At 45.6% G+C, this 12,052-nt stretch overlaps 1 long non-coding RNA gene across 4 annotated transcripts in view; it reads right to left on the bottom strand.

Moving 5' to 3' along the window:
- The window catches only part of LOC130267744 (uncharacterized), a 46,377-nt gene that overhangs the window by 33,800 nt on the left and 525 nt on the right, over positions 1 to 12,052 (bottom strand). The window lies entirely within an intron of this gene.

Raw genomic sequence — 12,052 nt, 5'->3', positions numbered from 1 at the left:
CCCTCTGTGCTCCTTCTGTATAATAATGCCCCCCTCTGTGCTCCTTACTGTATAATAATGCCCTCCTCTGTGCTCCTTATTGTATAATAATGCCCCCTCTGAGCTCCTCACTGTATAATAATGCCCCCTCTGTGCTCCTTACTGTATAATGCCCCCTCTGTGCTCCTTACTGTATAATAATGCCCCCCCTGTGCTCCTTACTGTATAATAATGCCCCCTCTGTGCTCCTTACTGTATAATGCCCCCTCTGTGCTCCTTACTGTATAATAATGCCCCCCCTGTGCTCCTTACTGTATAATAATGCCCCCCCTGTGCTCCTTACTATATAATAATGCCCCTCTGTGCTGCTTACTATATAATAATGCCCCCCTCTGTGCTCCTTACTGTATAATAATGCCCCCCCTCCTGTGCTCCTTACTGTATAATAATGCCCCCGATGCTCCTTACTGTATAATAATGCCCCCCTCTGTGCTCCTTACTGTATAATAATGCCCTGCTCTGTGATTCTTACTGTATAATAATGCCCCTCTGTGCCCCTTACTGTATAATAATGCCCCCCTCTGTGCTCCTTACTGTATAATAATGCCCCCCCTGTGCTCCTTACTGTATAATAATGCCCCCTTCTGTGCTCCTTACTATATAATAATGCCCCCCTCTGTGCTCCTTGCTGTATAATAATGCCCCCTCTGTGCTCCTTACTGTATAATAATGCCCCCTCTGTGCTCCTCACTGTATAATAAGGCCCCCTCTGTGCTCCTTACTGTATAATAATGCCCCCGATGCTCCTTACTGTATAATGTCCCCTCTGTGTTCCTTACTGTATAATAATGCCCCCCCCCTCTGTGCTCCTTACTGTATAATAATGCCCCCCTCTGTGCTCCTTACTATATAATAATGCCCCCTCTGTGCTCCTTACTGTATAATAATGCCCCCCTCTGTGCTCCTTACTGTATAATAATGCCCCCTCTGTGCTCCTTACTGTATAATAATGCCCCCCTCTGTGCTTCTTACTGTATAATAATGCCCTCCTCTGTGCTTCTTACTGTATAATAATGCCCTCCTCTGTGCTCCTTACTGTATAATAATGCCCCCTCTGAGCTCCTTACTGTATAATAATGCCCCCCTCTGTGCTCCTTACTGTATAATAATGCCCCCTCTGTGCTCCTTACTGTATAATAATGCCCCCTCTGTGCTCCTTACTGTATAATAATGCCACCCCTCTGTGCTCCTCACTGTATAATAATGCCCCCTCTGTGCTCCTTACTGTATAATAATGCCCCCCCTCTGTGCTCCTTACTGTATAATAATGCCCCCTCTGTGCTCCTTACTGTATAATAATGCCCCCCCTCTGTGCTCCTTACTGTATAATAATGCCCCCTCTGTGCTCCTTACTGTATAATAATGCCCCCCTCTGTGCTTCTTACTGTATAATAATGCCCCCCTCTGTGCTCCTTACTGTATAATAATGCCCCCCCCCTGTGCTCCTTACTGTATAATAATGCCCCCCTTTGTGCTCCTTACTATATAATAATGCCCCCTCTGTGCTCCTTTCTATATAATAATGCCCCCTCTGTGCTCCTTACTGTATAATAATGCCCCCCTCTGTGCTCCTTACTGTATAATAATGCCCCCTCTGTGCTCCTTACTGTATAATAATGCCCCCTCTGTGCTCCTTACTGTATAATAATGCCCCCTCTGTGCTCCTTATTGTATAATAATGCCCCCTCTGTGCTCCTCACTGTATAATAATGCCCCCCCTGTGCTCCTTACTATATAATAATGCCCCCTCTGTGCTCCTTACTGTATAATAATGCCCCCCTCTGTGCTCCTTACTGTATAATAATGCCCCCCCTGTGCTCCTTACTATATAATAATGCCCCCCTCTGTGCTCCTTACTGTATAATAATGCCCCCTCTGTGCTCCTTACTGTATAATAATGCCCCCCCTCTGTGCTCCTTACTGTATAATAATGCCCCCTCTGTGCTCATTACTCTATAATAATGCCCCCTCTGTGCTCCTTACTGTATAATAATGCCCCCTCTGTGCTCCTTACTGTATAATAATGCCCCCTCTGTGCTCCCTACTGTATAATAATGCCCCCCTCTGTGCTCCTTACTATATAATAATGCCCCCCTCTGTGCTCCTTCTGTATAATAATGCCCCCCTCTGTGCTCCTTACTATATAATAATGCCCCCCTCTGTGCTCCTTACTATATAATAATGCCCCCCTCTGTGCTCCTTACTGTATAATAATGCCCCCTCTGTGCCCCTTACTGTTTAATAATGCCCCCTCTGTGCTCCTTATTGTATAATAATGCCCCCTCTGTGCTCCTTACTGTATAATAATGCCCTCCTCTGTGCTCCTTATTGTATAATAATGCCCCCTCTGAGCTCCTCACTGTATAATAATGCCCCCTCTGTGCTCCTTACTGTATAATGCCCCCTCTGTGCTCCTTACTGTATAATAATGCCCCCCCTGTGCTCCTTACTGTATAATAATGCCCCCTCTGTGCTCCTTACTGTATAATGCCCCCTCTGTGCTCCTTACTGTATAATAATGCCCCCCCTGTGCTCCTTACTGTATAATAATGCCCCCCCTGTGCTCCTTACTATATAATAATGCCCCCTCTGTGCTGCTTACTATATAATAATGCCCCCCTCTGTGCTCCTTACTGTATAATAATGCCCCCCCTGTGCTCCTTACTGTATAATAATGCCCCCCCTCCTGTGCTCCTTACTGTATAATAATGCCCCCGATGCTCCTTACTGTATAATAATGCCCCCCTCTGTGCTCCTTACTGTATAATAAGGCCCTGCTCTGTGATTCTTACTGTATAATAATGCCCCTCTGTGCCCCTTACTGTATAATAATGCCCCCCTCTGTGCTCCTTACTGTATAATAATGCCCCCCCTGTGCTCCTTACTGTATAATAATGCCCCCTTCTGTGCTCCTTACTATATAATAATGCCCCCCTCTGTGCTCCTTACTGTATAATAATGCCCCTTCTGTGCTCCTTACTGTATAATAATGCCCCCTCTGTGCTCCTCACTGTATAATAAGGCCCCCTCTGTGCTCCTTACTGTATAATAATGCCCCCTCTGTGCTCCTTACTGTATAATAATGCCCCCGATGCTCCTTACTGTATAATGTCCCCTCTGTGTTCCTTACTGTATAATAATGCCCCCCCCCCTCTGTGCTCCTTACTGTATAATAATGCCCCCCTCTGTGTTCCTTACTGTATAATAATGCCCCCCTTTGTGCTCCTCACTTTATAATAATGCCCCCTCTGTGCTCCTTACTGTATAATAATGCCCCCTCTGTGCTCCTTACTGTATAATAATGCCCCCCTCTGTGCTCCTTACTATATAATAATGCCCCCTCTGTGCTCCTTACTGTATAATAATGCCCCCCTCTGTGCTCCTTACTGTATAATAATGCCCCCCTCTGTGCTCCTTACTGTATAATAATGCCCCCCTCTGTGCTTCTTACTGTATAATAATGCCCTCCTCTGTGCTTCTTACTGTATAATAATGCCCTCCTCTGTGCTCCTTACTGTATAATAATGCCCCCCTCTGTGCTCCTTATTGTATAATAATGCCCCCTCTGAGCTCCTCACTGTATAATAATGCCCCCTCTGTGCTCCTTACTGTATAATGCCCCCTCTGTGCTCCTTACTGTATAATAATGCCCCCCCTGTGCTCCTTACTGTATAATAATGCCCCCTCTGTGCTCCTTACTGTATAATGCCCCCTCTGTGCTCCTTACTGTATAATAATGCCCCCCCTGTGCTCCTTACTGTATAATAATGCCCCCCCTGTGCTCCTTACTATATAATAATGCCCCCTCTGTGCTGCTTACTATATAATAATGCCCCCCTCTGTGCTCCTTACTGTATAATAATGCCCCCCCTGTGCTCCTTACTGTATAATAATGCCCCCCCTCCTGTGCTCCTTACTGTATAATAATGCCCCCGATGCTCCTTACTGTATAATAATGCCCCCCTCTGTGCTCCTTACTGTATAATAATGCCCTGCTCTGTGATTCTTACTGTATAATAATGCCCCTCTGTGCCCCTTACTGTATAATAATGCCCCCCTCTGTGCTCCTTACTGTATAATAATGCCCCCCCTGTGCTCCTTACTGTATAATAATGCCCCCTTCTGTGCTCCTTACTATATAATAATGCCCCCCTCTGTGCTCCTTACTGTATAATAATGCCCCTTCTGTGCTCCTTACTGTATAATAATGCCCCCTCTGTGCTCCTCACTGTATAATAAGGCCCCCTCTGTGCTCCTTACTGTATAATAATGCCCCCTCTGTGCTCCTTACTGTATAATAATGCCCCCGATGCTCCTTACTGTATAATGTCCCCTCTGTGTTCCTTACTGTATAATAATGCCCCCCCCCTCTGTGCTCCTTACTGTATAATAATGCCCCCCTCTGTGTTCCTTACTGTATAATAATGCCCCCCTTTGTGCTCCTCACTTTATAATAATGCCCCCTCTGTGCTCCTTACTGTATAATAATGCCCCCTCTGTGCTCCTTACTGTATAATAATGCCCCCCTCTGTGCTCCTTACTATATAATAATGCCCCCTCTGTGCTCCTTACTGTATAATAATGCCCCCCTCTGTGCTCCTTACTGTATAATAATGCCCCCCTCTGTGCTCCTTACTGTATAATAATGCCCCCCTCTGTGCTTCTTACTGTATAATAATGCCCTCCTCTGTGCTTCTTACTGTATAATAATGCCCCCTCTGTGCTCCTTACTGTATAATAATGCCCCCCTCTGTGCTTCTTACTGTATAATAATGCCCTCCTCTGTGCTCCTTACTGTATAATAATGCCCCCCTCTGTGCTCCTTACTGTATAATAATGCCCCCCTCTGTGCTCCTTACTATATAATAATGCCCCCCTCTGTGATTCTTACTGTATAATAATGCCCCCCTCTGTGCTCCTTACTGTATAATAATGCCCCCCCTCTGTGCTCCTTACTGTATAATAATGCCCCCTCTGTGCTCCTTACTGTATAATAATGCCCCCCCTCTGTGCTCCTTACTGTATAATAATGCCCCCTCTGTGCTCCTTACTGTATAATAATGCCCCCTCTGTGCTCCTTACTGTATAATAATGCCCCCCTCTGTGCTCCTTACTGTATAATAATGCCCCCTCTGTGCTCCTTACTGTATAATAATGCCCCCTCTGTGCTCCTTACTGTATAATAATGCCCCCTCTGTGCTCCTTATTGTATAATAATGCCCCCTCTGAGCTCCTCACTGTATAATAATGCCCCCTCTGTGCTCCTTACTGTATAATAATGCCCCCCTCTGTGCTCCTTACTGTATAATAATGCCTCCTCTGTGCTCCTTACTGTATAATAATGCCCCCCTCTGTGCTCCTTACTGTATAATAATGCCCCCCTCTGTGTTTCTTACTGTATAATAATGCCCCCCCTCTGTGCTCCTTACTGTATAATAATGCCCCCCTCTGTGCTCCTTACTGTATAATAATGCCCCCCTCTGTGCTCCTTACTATATAATAATGCCTCCTCTGTGCTCCTTACTGTATAATAATGCCCCCCTCTGTGCTCCTTACTGTATAATAATGCCCCCTCTGTGTTCCTTACTGTATAATAATGCCCCCCTCTGTGCTCCTTACTGTATAATAATGCCCCCTCTGTGCTCCTTACTGTATAATAATGCCCCCCTCTGTGTTTCTTACTGTATAATAATGCCCCCCTCTGTGCTCCTTACTGTATAATAATGCCCCCCTCTGTGTTTCTTACTGTATAATAATGCCCCCCCTCTGTGCTCCTTACTGTATAATAATGCCCCCCTCTGTGCTCCTTACTGTATAATAATGCCCCCCTCTGTGCTCCTTACTATATAATAATGCCTCCTCTGTGCTCCTTACTGTATAATAATGCCCCCTCTGTGTTCCTTACTGTATAATAATGCCCCCCTCTGTGCTCCTTACTGTATAATAATGCCCCCTCTGTGCTCCTTACTGTATAATAATGCCCCCCTCTGTGTTTCTTACTGTATAATAATGCCCCCCTCTGTGCTCCTTACTGTATAATAATGCCCCCCTCTGTGCTCCTTACTGTATAATAATTCCCTCCTCTGTGCTCCTTACTGTATAATAATGCCCCCCTCTGTGTTTCTTACTGTATAATAATGCCCCCTTCTGTGCTCCTTACTGTATAATAATGCCCCCCTCTGTGCTCCTTACTGTATAATAATGCCCCCCTCTGTGCTCCTTACTGTATAATAATGCCCCCCCCCTCTGTGCTCCTTACTGTATAATAATGCCCCCCTCTGTGCTTCTTACTGTATAATAATGCCCCCCTCTGTGCTTCTTACTGTATAATAATGCCCCCTCTGTGCTTCTTACTCTATAATAATGCCCCCTCTGCGCTCCTTACTGTATAATAATGCCCCCCCTCTGTGACCCTTACTGTATAATAATGCCCCCCTCTGTGCTCCTTACTGTATAATAATTCCCTCCTCTGTGCTTCTTACTGTATAATAATGCCCCCCTCTGTGCTTCTTACTGTATAATAATGCCCCCTCTGTGCTCCTTACTGTATAATAATGCCCCCTCTGTGCTCCTTACTGTATAATAATGCCCCCCTCTGTGCTCCTTACTGTATAATAATGCCCCCTCTGTGACCCTTACTGTATAATAATGCCTCCTCTGTGACCCTTACTGTATAATAATGCCCCCTCTGTGCTCCTTACTATATAATAATGCCCCCCCCCTGTGCTCCTTACTGTATAATAATGCCCCCTCTGTGCTCCTTACTGTATAATAATGCCCCCTCTGTGCTCCTTACTGTATAATAATGCCCCCTCTGTGCTCCTTACTGTATAATAATGCCCCCTCTGTGCTCCTTACTGTATAATAATGCCCCCTCTGTGCTCCTTACTGTATAATGCCCCCTCTGTGCTCCTTACTGTATAATGCCCCCTCTGTGCTCCTTACTGTATAATAATGCCCCCTCTGTGCTCCTTACTGTATAATAATGCCCCCCTCTGTGCTCCTTACTGTATAATGCCCCCTCTGTGCTCCTTACTGTATAATAATGCCCCCCTCTGTGCTCCTTACTGTATAATAATGCCCCCCCTCCTGTGCTCCTTACTGTATAATAATGCCCCCCTCTGTGCTCCTTAATATATAATAATGCCCCCCCTCTGTGCTTCTTACTGTATAATAATGCCCCCCTCTGTGCTCCTTACTGTATAATAATGCCCCCCCCCCTCTGTGCTCCTTACTGTATAATAATGCCCCCTCTGTGTTCCTTACTGTATAATAATGCCCCCTCTGTGCTCCTTACTGTATAATAATGCCCCCCTCTGTGCTCCTTACTGTATAATGCCCCCTCTGTGCTCCTTACTGTATAATAATGCCCCCCTCTGTGCTCCTTACTGTATAATAATGCCCCCCCTCCTGTGCTCCTTACTGTATAATAATGCCCCCCTCTGTGCTCCTTAATATATAATAATGCCCCCCCTCTGTGCTCCTTATTGTATAATAATGCCCCCTCTGTGCTCCTTACTGTATAATAATGCCCCCCCCTGTGCTCCTTACTGTATAATAATGCCCCCCTCTGTGCTCCTTACTGTATAATAATGCCCCCTCTGTGCTCCTTACTGTATAATAATGCCCCCCCCTGTGCTCCTTACTGTATAATAATGCCCCCTCTGTGCTCCTTACTGTATAATAATGCCCCCCCCTGTGCTCCGTACTGTATAATAATGCCCCCTCTGTGCTCCTTACTATATAATAATGCCCCCCCTCCTGTGCTCCTTACTGTATAATAATGCCCCCCTCTGTGCTCCTTACTGTATAATAATGCCCCCTCTGTGCTCCTTAATATATAATAATGCCCCCCCTCTGTGCTCCTTATTGTATAATAATGCCCCCTCTGTGCTCCTTACTGTATAATAATGCCCCCCCCCCTGTGCTCCTTACTGTATAATAATGCCCCCCTCTGTGCTCCTTACTGTATAATAATTCCCTCCTCTGTGCTCCTTACTGTATAATAATGCCCCCCTCTGTGTTTCTTACTGTATAATAATGCCCCCCCCCTGTGCTCCTTACTGTATAATAATGCCCCCCTCTGTGCTCCTTACTGTATAATAATGCCCCCTCTGTGCTGCTTACTATATAATAATGCCCCCCTCTGTGCTCCTTACTGTATAATAATGCCCCCCCCCTCCTGTGCTCCTTACTGTATAATAATGCCCCCTCTGTGCTCCTTACTATATAATAATGCCCCCCTCTGTGCTCCTTACTATATAATAATGCCCCCTCTGTGCTCCTTACTGTATAATAATGCCCCCCTCTGTGCTCCTTACTGTATAATAATGCCCCCTCTGTGCTCCTTACTGTATAATAATGCCCCCTCTGTGCTCCTTACTGTATAATAATGCCCCCCCATCTGTGCTTCTTACTGTATAATAATGCCCCCCTCTGTGCTCCTTACTGTATAATAATGCCCCCCTCTGTGCTCCTTACTGTATAATGCCCCCTCTGTGCTCCTTACTGTATAATAATGCCCCCCTCTGTGCTCCTTACTGTATAATAATGCCCCCCCCCTCTGTGACCCTTACTGTATAATAATGCCCCCCTCTGTGCTCCTTACTGTATAATAATGCCCCCTCTGAGCTCCGTACTGTATAATAATGCCCCCCTCTGTGCTCCTTACTATATAATAATGCCCCCTCTGCGCTCCTTACTGTATAATAATGCCCCCCTCTGTGCTCCTTACTGTATAATAATGCCCCCCTCTGTGCTCCTTACTGTATAATAATGCCCTCCTCTGTGCTTCTTACTGTATAATAATGCCCCCCTCTGTGCTCCTTACTGTATAATAATGCCCCCCTCTGTGCTCCTTACTGTATAGTAATGCCCCTCTGTGCTCCTTACTGTATAATAATGCCCCCCTCTGTGCTCCTTACTGTATAATAATGCCCCCCTCTGTGCTCCTTACTGTATGATAATGCCCTCCTCTGTGCTTCTTACTGTATAATAATGCCCCCCTCTGTGCTCCTTACTGTATAATAATGCCCCCTCTGTGCTCCTTACTGTATAGTAATGCCCCTCTGTGCTCCTTACTGTATAATAATGCCCCCTCTATGCTCCTTACTGTATAATAATGCCCCCTCTGTGCTCCTTACTGTATAATAATGCCCCCCTCTGTGCTCCTTACTATATAATAATGCCCCCCTCTGTGCTCCTTACTGTATAATAATGCCCCCCCTCTGTGCTCCTTACTGTATAATAATGCCCCCCTCTGTGCTCCTTACTATATAATAATGCCCCCCTCTGTGCTCCTTACTGTATAATAATGCCCCCCCTCTGTGCTCCTTACTGTATAATAATGCCCCCCCCTGTGCTCCGTACTGTATAATAATGCCCCCTCTGTGCTCCGTACTGTATAATAATGCCCCCTCTGTGCTCCTTACTGTATAATAATGCCCCCCCTCTGTGCTCCTTACTGTATAATAATGCCCCCCCCTGTGCTCCGTACTGTATAATAATGCCCCCTCTGTGCTCCGTACTGTATAATAATGCCCCCTCTGTGCTCCTTACTGTATAATAATGCCCCCCCCCTCTGTGTTCTTTACTGTATAATAATGCCCTCCCCCCTCTGTGCTCCTTACTATATAATAATACCCAAAGGGTCCAAATTTAAGGGCTAAAGTGAATATTTTATGTTTTAGGGTTCATTCACACACTTGTAACCAACATCCCAGAAAATGAAATAAAAAGCGATCAAAAAGTCACATATATATGCAAAGTGGAACCAATAAAAACTATAGGTCACAACACTAAAAATGAGCCTCATACAGATAAATAAACAGAAAAATTATAAAGTTATAGGGGTCAGACTAGGGCGATTTTAAACATAATAATTTTGTTAAAAAGTTTTTTCTTTTTAAATAATAATAAAGCTGTAACCAAGGGGATAATTTTAATTGTATTGACCCTCAGAATAAAAAAACATGGCCGTTTTACCATAAAGTGCACTGTGCAAAAACGAAACTTCCAAAATTGTGTTTTTCTTCTTATTTTCCCCACAAAATAATATTTTTTTGGTTGCGCCATACTTATAGGGTAAAATAAAAGATGTCATTATAAAGTACAATTGGTTTTGCAAGAAAAAACCAACAAGCCCTCCTCTGGGTCTATGGATGGAAAAATAAGAGTTTTGTCTAATAGAAGGCAAAAAAGAAAATACGAAAACGCAAGAATGAAATTGGCTGTGTCCTCAAAGTGGTAGAATATTAAATCACACGCCCACCCTACACAATATCTGTTAGGGGGTCCACATTGGTTAGGCAGAAATTTATTAGCGGTAATTAAATATTTCTATTGACCTGTTGTATATATAATTTCTATGGTGTGAATACAAACTGCTCCCTACAAGATGAGATCCAGTAGGGATACATGAAGGATCTAGTACCCTGTTGGGGCCCTCTAACCTAGATACAAGATGAGATACGGTTGGGATATGTGGAGGCTCTACGAACCTGTTGGGTGCCTCTAGCCTGGATACAAGTTGAGATACCGTCGGGATACATGGAGGCTTTAGTATCTTGTTGGGTGCCTCTAGCCTGGCTACAAGATGAGATACCGTTGGGATACATGAAGGCTTTAGTATCTTGTTGGGTGCCTCTAGCCTGGATACAAGAGGAGATACAGTTGGGATATATGAAGGCTCTACGATCCTGTTGGGTGCCTCTAGCCTGGATACAATATGAGATACCGTTGAGATACATGAAGGCTTTAGTATCTTGTTGGGCGCCTCTAGCCTGGATACAAGAGGAGATACAGTTGGGATATATGAAGGCTCTACGATCCTGTTGGCTGCCTCAAGCCAGGATACAAGAGGAGATACAGTTGGGATATATGAAGGCTCTACGATCCTGTTGGGTGCCTCTAGCCTGGATACAAGAGGAGATACGGTTGGGATATGTGGAGGCTCTAAGAACCTGTTGGATGCCTCTAGCCTGGCTACAAGATGAGCTACAGTGGGAATATATGAAGGCTCTACAATCCTGTTGGGTGCCTCTAGCCTGGATACAAGAGGAGATACAGTTGGGATATATGAAGGCTCTACGATCCTGTTGGGTGCCTCTAGCCTGGATACAAGAGGAGATACAGTTGGGATATATGAAGGCTCTACGATCCTGTTGGGTGCCTCTAGCCTAGATACAAGATGAGATACAGTGGGGATACATGGAGGTTCTACGATCCTGTTGGGTGCCTCTATCCTGGATACAAGATGAGATACAGTTGGGATACATGACGGCTCTAGTATCCTGTTGGGCACTTCTTGCCTGGATACAAGATCAGATACGGTTGGGATACGTGGAGGCTCTACTACCCTGTTGGGTGCCTCCAGCCTAGATTCAAGACGAGATACGGTTGAGAAACAAGGAGGCTTTAGTACCCTGTTGTACGGTGTCCACTTTAGGATATAGTCAGTCGTCAGGCAAAACAGCGTCCCGCCTCCTCCCTCGGACCAATCTCTGTCAGGCATCAGCCCCAACTACATCTTTTGTCCTCCTAAAGTCTCTCATCCAAAACTGTCATCCTAAAGTCTCTCAGACCAATCTCCGCCAGGCAACAACCGCAACTCCCTCCTCCCTCCTTTGTCATCCTAAAGTCTCTCATCCAAAACTCTGTCAAAAGTTGCGTCTGAGGGAGAATCGTCTGAGGCATGACGGCGTTTTGGATGAGGGACTTTCGGATTGTGGCTGATGGATGACAGCGATTGGTGTGAGGGAGGAGGCGGGACGCAGTTTCGCCTGACAGAGGACAGTTGAGGCTGACGACTGACGCCGATTGGTCCAAGGGAGGAGGCGGGATGCTGTTTTGCCTGAAGTAGACGGAGTTGCGGCTGACGACTGATGGCGATTGGTCCAAGGGAGGAGGCGGGATGCTGTTTTTCCTGACAGAGGACGGAGTTGCGGCTGACGAAGATTGGTCCAAGGGAGGAAGCGGGACGCTGTTTTACCTGACAGAGGACGTAGTTGTGGCT

The sequence above is a fragment of the Hyla sarda genome, chromosome 4 (assembly GCF_029499605.1).
Source record: "Hyla sarda isolate aHylSar1 chromosome 4, aHylSar1.hap1, whole genome shotgun sequence".
Lineage (NCBI taxonomy): Eukaryota > Metazoa > Chordata > Amphibia > Anura > Hylidae > Hyla > Hyla sarda.
This window is presented reverse-complemented; position numbering and strand designations above follow the sequence as displayed.